Source organism: Triticum aestivum, chromosome 7D (genome assembly GCF_018294505.1).
Source record: "Triticum aestivum cultivar Chinese Spring chromosome 7D, IWGSC CS RefSeq v2.1, whole genome shotgun sequence".
Lineage (NCBI taxonomy): Eukaryota > Viridiplantae > Streptophyta > Magnoliopsida > Poales > Poaceae > Triticum > Triticum aestivum.
In genome coordinates this window covers 226,379,769-226,388,988 of record NC_057814.1, presented here as the reverse complement: position 1 = coordinate 226,388,988, position 9,220 = coordinate 226,379,769, and positions in this window count along the sequence as shown.

Sequence of the window (9,220 nt, the reverse complement as noted above, 5' to 3'; positions counted from 1 at the left end):
GGTTCGGGGACGAAGGTGTCAAATAATTATAGCCAACAAATAGTCTTTGATAGTGGGACCTAAGAAGTAAATCCGTACGGGATTGAAGGAAATGCGCACACTGTGTGAAATAAGGGGGAGAGGACAAGGTGATGCTACTAGAGGCATCGAATTGATTGAGATTGCCGTCGGTGATTAAAAAAGTACAGATTGTCAGCTTGGGCATTTAAGTGGAAGCTGGTTTCATCCGAAATACTTTTTAGGGCAATTTGTCCAGAATAGATGCTTGTGGAGTGTTAGATCTTGGTCGGACCGCTGAGAAAAGAAGGGCTCAAGGGATGTGAATGGTGTCCCATATACGACAACACGGTTTTAGGCAAATATTGGACGCCACGTAACACACGCACACAAACTGAGTATGAGCATCTATAGCCGCAAACAACAAATCCGGGCTCTCAGAAGCCCGTGGACCCACCCCGGGCGTGTTTGCGGAAATGACCGGCCACACCTCAAATTTGCTCGCATCTGATACCTTATGCTTCAAACCTTAAATCCATACAAAACATGCAAAAGAGGAAAACTTGCGTACTACATAGATTAAATAATCCGCATTACCCTAGTCCTCATCAGAGATGTCCACGATCTCCGTACTCGACTCTGGGTACATGGGCGGCAGTTGCAACTCCGTCTCCTATGGCTCCTCCGCATCGGCCTCCGCGTCTAGTTGGTGAAAAGCGTCACTACAAAAGAAATACACTTCCGTGATGATACATGTTTGTCACAGTAGGTCACGTTTCCTGTCATGCATGTACATCCATGACGATTTTATGACAGAATCAAGATAGTCATACCTGTGCTGTCGTAGAAGTGTTCCATGACATTACCAAAATTATCATCACAGAAGTGTTCACTTCCATGACGATAAATGTTGCATCATGGAAGTGCTTTTGTCAAGGGTGACCAACACGTGGCATCCACCGTAACGGGTCACTGTTAAGCTATCGGGTCCAGTTTTGGATCGGATAACCCGCTAACAGCCACGACCAATGCCGATTTTCCATGCGTAAAATTCTCATTGGCCGACGGAACCACGTGTCAGCTCCACGTTGGCACAGGTGTCACTCATCCAATGTGCGAGATGCGCCTATGATATGTTGACACGTGGACCGGCCCAAAAGTGGCCCATAAAGATTAAATGGGCCGGCCCAACTAAAGGCCCACAAGATTTTGCGGACCATAATGGGTCGGCCCAGCTAAAGGACCATGAGATTTTGCCGACCATAATGGGCCGGCCTAGCTAAAGGCCCACAAGATTTTGAGGACACTAATGGGCCGGCTCGTTAACAGGCTGCCATGTTTTGAGCCAAATGCCGGCCCATATTTGATCCGGTCCATTAACAGCCTGCCACGTTCCGGGCCTAATAATAGGCCCATATGAGATCTGGCCCATTAAAAGCCTACCACATTCTGGGCCAAATTACGGCCCAGATCAGATTCGACCCTTTAAGAGGCTTTGGGCTAAATTATGGCCCATATCAGATTCGTCCCGTCAACTGGACTCTATGCTTTTGGGCCCACTTGCTAAAGGCCCATTTAGTAATTCGGCCTATTAAAGGCCCGTTTAACATTTCAGCCCTATATTTATTTCAGCCTGTTAAAAGCCCGTCATATAGTTGGGCCTAACTACGGCCCGGTTTGCATCCGGCCTGCTCACAACTGATAATCTGATTGGGCCAAACAAGGATCGAGACAATTTTGGCGTGTTAACGGCCCGTGATGTGATTGGAACAATCATGGGTCGGGGTCTATTTTCGGCTTGCTGTCTTTTCAGCCTACTAAAAGCCCATTGAGTTTTCTTGCGAAAATAGGGCCGACGGTTTACTCGGCCTATTAAAGGCCCGAATCTACTAGCGGGCCAGTTTACATTTAGGCCTGTTAACGGACCAAGATGACTGGGCCCATGATGCGGATCATACATGGTGATTTGCATGACGGCTCGATTATGTACCGTAATTTTACGGTTTGGCCGGTTTACTGCAAAGACAAGATATATATATATACAGTAAAATAACTACATCATCGTGAATAACAAAAAACCTAGACTATACAATAAAGAAATTATGGCATATTACATCCATTGGGCATCAAAGTTCGCCACTATGATAATAAAGCACAAGCAGACAACAGATTACATACACTGGGCATCAAAGATCGCCACCAGTGCAAATAAACACGCCGACAAAATAATATACAAAACCGACAACACTTCAATAGAGGTCAAGAAAGGTTAGCCCTGCTCGGGAGCTGCAGCGCAAGCAGCTGAGCAAGCTGATGAGACTGCGCTTGTTTGACACTTATATCCTCCTCACTCTGAAAGATAAACAAGCAGACAGATGACAAGTTTTGCACATATAAGTATCAGTGCTGACAATTCATCACATTTCTTACTGACAAATAAAGTGACATAGTTTAAAATAGCATTAACATAATATGGTATTGTTCAGGTTAAGATATGGCAGGAAATGACATCGTGAAGGAGTTGGCAGCTTCACGACACCACTGGATTACAGATCAAGAACTCATAAATATCAATGGCTAGTGTGTTGTCAATTTATCCCATTTCAGATTGGCAAATAAAGAGATGGTTTAAATAATAGTAGAATGATATGACATTGTTCATAGTTAAGACATTGCAGAATATGACATTGTGCTGTAGTGGGTAGGTTCACCACACCACTGGATTACGGATCAAGAACAGAAGCATACATGAAGTGCAAAAGAAGATCACTTGCTATGTATAGTTTAATTTACATGGTATGAAGAAGGAACTTGGTTGTACAACTAAAAACTTAAATTGAGAAGGACAAACTTTTCTTTATGAACTACATAATAAACTTTAAACATGCAATTTGATGCAAACACCAAAAAACAGCTGCTGCAGTCATGCCTAACCAAATATACACAACAAAGTTTGAAGGCTTGAGAAGGACAAACTTACATTATTGGTGAAGACAGGCTCTATAAAGCCCTTGTCCATGCTGATGGGGGGGGGAATTCAAGAAGTTTACCACAGAATCTTCTTCATAAGCATTGCCTTTATTCTATATTTTGTTAAGAGTAAATATAGATGTGATAATATAAGAAAAAATGGAGAATATTTAAGATAAGATGAAGAGTGATGCTACATAACCAAGTAGCTATAAATGTAAGTACAGCGATACAGGCAAAAGGTACAGCCAAGAGCAATGCAGAGCTAAACTTCTTCAGTACCATCGGTGTTATCCAACCTTATGGTAAGAGTAAATATAGATCTGATGTGTAGAAAATGGAGGGCAAAGGAAAATAAGTTGCAGAGTGATGGTACATGAACAACTAGTTGTCAATATAAGTACACTGATAAAGGACAACAGGTACTTACAAGAACAATGCAGAGCTAAAAATTCTCATTGGCATTGGATATATTCTACACTAATGTAACCATTCATACAGATCAGATAATTTGGAGCGAACAATTGATAAGCAAGCTATCATGCATACTGCTGTCACATAATGAACCAGGTATGAATGCAAGTACAGTGATACAGGACAACAGGTACTAACAAGAGCAAAGCAGCGGGCAGCATATTTGCGATATCCTGTCGTCCTTTTCAAACCGGAATTCTTCTTCGAGCAGATTTCCTGCAAAAGAGATCCGTAAGGCACATGCGGAAAAGTAGAAGTTCAAATTGTCATGTGATATCATAGACAGTACCTCATCCTGGGAACGAGACCAGTGCATAACAAGGTTTTTCCATTCAATGTCTTCTAAATTTAGCACAGGAGACTTCACCAGAAATTCGTTTATAGACTTGCCATCAAAGTGTGATTTCCTCAGGTAACACCGATACTGCTGCAATGCTTCCTTGAAAAGCGCAAGCAAGCTTTGCTCGTCATGACTATCCAGATTGACCCTCGCCTACTTACAACAATGTAATGTAAATCATTGATGTGTTCAATCAGCAGAAAACAGGAAAATAATCACCATGAATAATAGCACTTACACGTAAGTGGGACAGGAAGATGTGAAAATGGTGTTTGTCTTCACTATAATCTTCCCATGATGGGAATATATGCACGTAGTCCCTAACAACATTGAAAGCATTGTCTTTTAAACTGGGAATAACTGGAATGGGGTTCCAATCTGCAGGAATTGGCCGTCTCTGCAGTTGGGATAGGTCTTCGGCCGGTGGACTTGCTGTACTTTTTGCTGGAGTGGGATTTTTCTATGGTACGGCTGGTGCTATGGCAACTGAAATCGGCATACCTTTTGCTGGAGTGCAGGTCCTGTGTGGTGGGGCTAGTGGTGTGGCCAGTGAAGTATGGGTACAGTCTGCTGGAGTCGGTCCTACGTTTTGTGTCACTGGTTGTAGAGCCAATATAAGTGGGGTGCTGTCTGATTTCTCCGGCACCACCACATTTTTCAAGGACTTTGCTGGTGCTCCTTTAGGTTCGGCAATCACCCTCTTCCTTTTTTATGTTTGATGCACAAGAATAACATTTGAGTGAAAAACATGGTATGATGACAGATGGAATATGTATTGATAATGGATGGGCATGGCATCTTGACATATATGATGAGTAAACTAAGCATATGGCGGTGCAACAAAGTAGAAGAAATGCAAGACAACTTATGCAAGATACGTGCAATCAATAAAACCTCGCCAAATTTGAACAAGCACCTTGATGGGTGAATAGGACATGCCATCTGCCTTTGACTCCTCGAGGTCAGAATAGTCATTAGGATCATATTCTGAACAAGAATCTACAGGTGGGGAGCGTATGAGTTTCATTGCATCCAGAATGGCACTCAATGCCTTGGTGCAAATTTTGTAAGTCGTGGTAGTGTTCCACAATATTCTTCTGATGTGCGGATTCTGATATTCACTGTGATTACGTATAATATCTGAGAAGCATGAAAACATAAATAGTAGTGAGATTATCTTTGTAATGCAGAGGATATTCTAATATAGGGGCGCCCTGTAAACCCTTGTGTGCTATCACTGCATTCTGATGAAAGAGCCCATGTGTGCTGTAATATGGTGCGTGCATTAATATAATCTGGCACAAGTACACAAAAAATAGGCTCCAGAAGTAAGGATAGTTGGCAGATGATAGGTTCATAATATACTGTATAGAGAGTTTATTGCCAAACCATGATAACAAGAGCACACAACAACTAGGCAGATCATAGTGTACATAAAAGCGGTACACCATAACCAGGATATATAAATCAGGAAAGTGGAACTGGCTGGAAAATACGGTGTTGTATTGCCACTAATAATTGAAAGCCTATCGATCACGTACAGGCCAGCTCTATCAGCTGTTGACTGTAGATGTCCCTACTCCCCTTCCTGACAAGGAACATACTGTACGTACTAAATACAGAATAAAAAAAAGAGGAACATGTTAAAGAATAGAAGAGGAAGCATATTATTGAGGTTCCGCTTCATTGCATACAATGTTGGTTGCCCACTCATGATGAATCACAGCACCCAAAGAAATGCAATTCCATCCTATCTCTCTATATGTGGCCACTTGCATTTGGAAAATCAAGTGGGAGCATTACCTGACCAATTAAATGTGTGTCTGTTAACTAATATCAGTATCATATCACAATTCGTATTTGAAGAAGTAAGCTTTGGACGTATGATTGGTGTGTTGTTTAGCTTTAAAGGGCGAACAACTGCTAGTGCGACACAAAGTAGCTACACAGATCATAGTGTAGATATAACGGGAAAACCGTAAGCATCACAAGTAAAATCAGCAAAGTGGAACTTGCTGGAAAATATGGCTACTATTGCCGGTACGGCTAGAAAGGCTTCGGATACCAGCTCTCTTCAACTGAAGGTGCGGTACTATTAATATCAGTGTAACTCTCAAAGGCGACACAGCTCCCCGCATTTCCTTGCTAATCTTATAGGATTCAAGTGGGCAGGCCACTACAATTCCTATTCCTATGTTTACAAAATCCTACGAATCAAAGAGGCCCGAAGAGTTCAAAGTGTCCATCACAACCGACCGTATAGACCTCTACACTGCAAATGTCCCTGCTCATCTTCACTACAAGGAACATACTGTACTACTATCATACTCCCTCCGTTCCAAAATATAAGTCTTTGTAGAGATTTCCACTATGGATCACATACAGATGTATACAGATACATTTTAGAGTGTAGATTCACTCATTTTGCTCCATATGTAGTCCATGGTGGAATCTATACAAAGACTTGTATTTAGGAATGGAGAGAGTACTTATTAAAGAAGAACGGAAGAGGAACATGCTAAAGAAGAGCAAGCAGACTTTGGATAATAAAATGTTCGTTGCGCAGTGCCCACACATGATGAACCAGAGCGCATTAAGAATGCAACTCCCTGCTGTCTCTCTATATGTGGTGCACGTGCTTTTCGAAAGTAAAGTAGGAACATTAGCTGACCAATTAAACATTATCTGTTTTAGTAATATCAGCATCATATCAGATTTGTATTTGAGCAACAAGTTTGGAATTATGAGTGTTGTTTAGCTTTATGGATTCAGGAGCAGTGCTAAGCAACTATGATGATGGTACTGAATATAAAGGCATGTCTGCATGCAAGTCGCGTGACTTTTGTCATTTGGGTTAGTCGACCATTTCAGGCGGTTGGATGAAGATCCTACGTCTCCTAACCCTTCTTCTTCCTCGTCTCTGATTCTTCCCATACAGAACACCGCACGGGCCGCCGGCCGAACCACCGGCCCCGAACCCCCCGCCCTCCCCTGAACCGCCCCCACCGCCTGTGTTCCTCGGCCACCCCACCCCCACCCCCGCCCCACCCGCGTAGAGTTTACTTTGTTCGGCGAGGCCCCACCACCGCCCCCACAACCACCATCCCCACCCGAGCCCCTTCCTTCCCACCGGCGAACTCGGGCGAGCTCACAAAAATCGACTGACCCAATTTTGAAATTTAGTCTACTGTCATTTAACTAGTGTGGAATATAAAAGGGGAAAACCATAAGCATTGTGAGTATAGTGTTGAGTGTGCCACGACGGATCTGAAGGTGCAAACCGGACAAAGGCAACTTCGCAACCAATGTTTGCTTTCAACTAACAAGTACGTGATGGACAAGAAATCAGAGTAAAGCAGTGGCGATCTATTTTCTTGATGCGATAAATAAGTTGAGCAGATACGAAATAGTACCGCCTCTGGTGCGGCGCCGTGTATGCATCTGCTGAAAATTTGACAGTGCTGCAGTAGCGATGGCTGTCGGCGGCATGGAAGCAGATCTAGGAGGGTAGACGGTGGCAGCGGGGCGCGGTGGACGAGACGGTCGTAGGAGCGGCACCGGCAAAGTGGACGACGGCAGGGATGAAGCGAGTGGACGGGATGCAAGGATCCCGGTCCGAAGCCGTGGATGAGAGAGGTCGATCTCTTGTAATGGACGACGACGTCGGGGTATCAGCTCTGGCATGGTGGAGGAGGACGGCGGTGGATGGGGTGGCGGACGGAGGAGGCTGGGGTGGAGAGGGTGTTTTGGCGCCCACGGAGTACTAATGGGGAAATGGAGGGAGAGAGGAAGGGGGGAACCATGTCTTTAGGGCGCGCTTGTCCAAATGCGAGGCAATTTACAAACTTAGCCCCCGTTTAAAATTTCCTACATCACAGCAATATTAGTCGGTTGGGGATAGGACGGTAATCTCGCATACACCGAATATTTGCCGACAAGAGTTTGTTTTGGCGCCCACCGTGTATGAATCGAGGAGGGAGTCAATTTCGGCCGAGGAGACACTGTGTTTTGGCGCCCACCATGTATGAATCCGGGTGAGAGGCGGTTATGTCACGTTTGAGTGAAATTACAAATCTACCCCTATCGAAACCTATAGAAATCGAGCCGATAGGCTTTGCGTGTCAGGGATAGGCAGTAATTTCCATCTCACAGATTTTGGTTTCGGGCGGTTACTGCGACTTTCCCCACTTAGTTCAAATTTTTACAGAGCAAGAGTGCACGTTTACCATGCCAACTCAATTCGAATCCATTTTGTATTCTATTTTTGTTCGGGCAGGATCCATTTTTGATTGGAATAAAATTCTATATACATCATTTTTTTATCTATACTTTCAAAAGCACAACAAAGAATTCTGCTCCTTTATATATATAATATGATTTATAAATACAATGATCTCAAAATCATAAGGTTGAATTCAAAAATTTTAAACCAAATATGTTCTACTAAAATGTATGGATCAGTAATATCTACATATTAAGTAACATAAATGCGCGTGAATTCATATGAGTATGCATGTTTGATAGATCAATTTTGGTTCGAGTATGAATTACATGTATCATCATCTCGAATTCAAATATTTGAATCCCTTTTATGTTGACTCCTTTCACACCCATCTCTCTCGCATGCTCCTTCATGTAGCTATCACTCTCTTTTCTCCAGCTCACCCGCACGCTCACTTCATGTTTCTCCTATTTTCGCAAACATGGTATCTCGACGTCTGCCTTGAGAAGTGTCACACTCTCCCTATCATTATACATTACACGGTTTTCATTATCTCTCACGTCTCTACTGTTCTCTGGTATCACTATGTACCTAAGCTTTCTTTTTCACCGCCACACACACAATCTCACTCGTCTTTCACTTTGTCTTTCTCTCTATGGGGTTCTCTCACACACCCTATATCTCTCTAGATATGACTCATACCACTAAAATTACTCTCTCTCGCGGACACAACATTTGTTGCGGTCTCCTTTCTGTCTCCATCCCAGTTATAAAACTGACATTATTCATTTGTTTACCGATTAGACAAACTCCCCCCTCTCTCTCTCTCACACACACAACTCCTGCTTCCACTCCCCTTCCCGACTACCATCTCTCTCTCACACACACACAACTCCTGCTTCCACTCCCCTTCCCGACTACCGTCTCTCTCACACACACACAAAACTCTCACTTTCGCACCCCGACTCGTATTTATCTCACAAACATTGATCTACTAGCCTCCAGATAGGTTTATACACCCGCACACTCGTGCTTCCACTATCGCATACATGTCTCTCTCGCTCTCCTTGTATCTATGTAGATTTTTCGTCCCTTCTTGAGACACGCCCTCTCGATCATGCACACACACACTATCGCCTCATTTTAAGCTGATACCTCTCGCACACACACTCTTTGTGTCTTTGTCACACATGCACTCCGTCCTCCTCCTCTCGCCC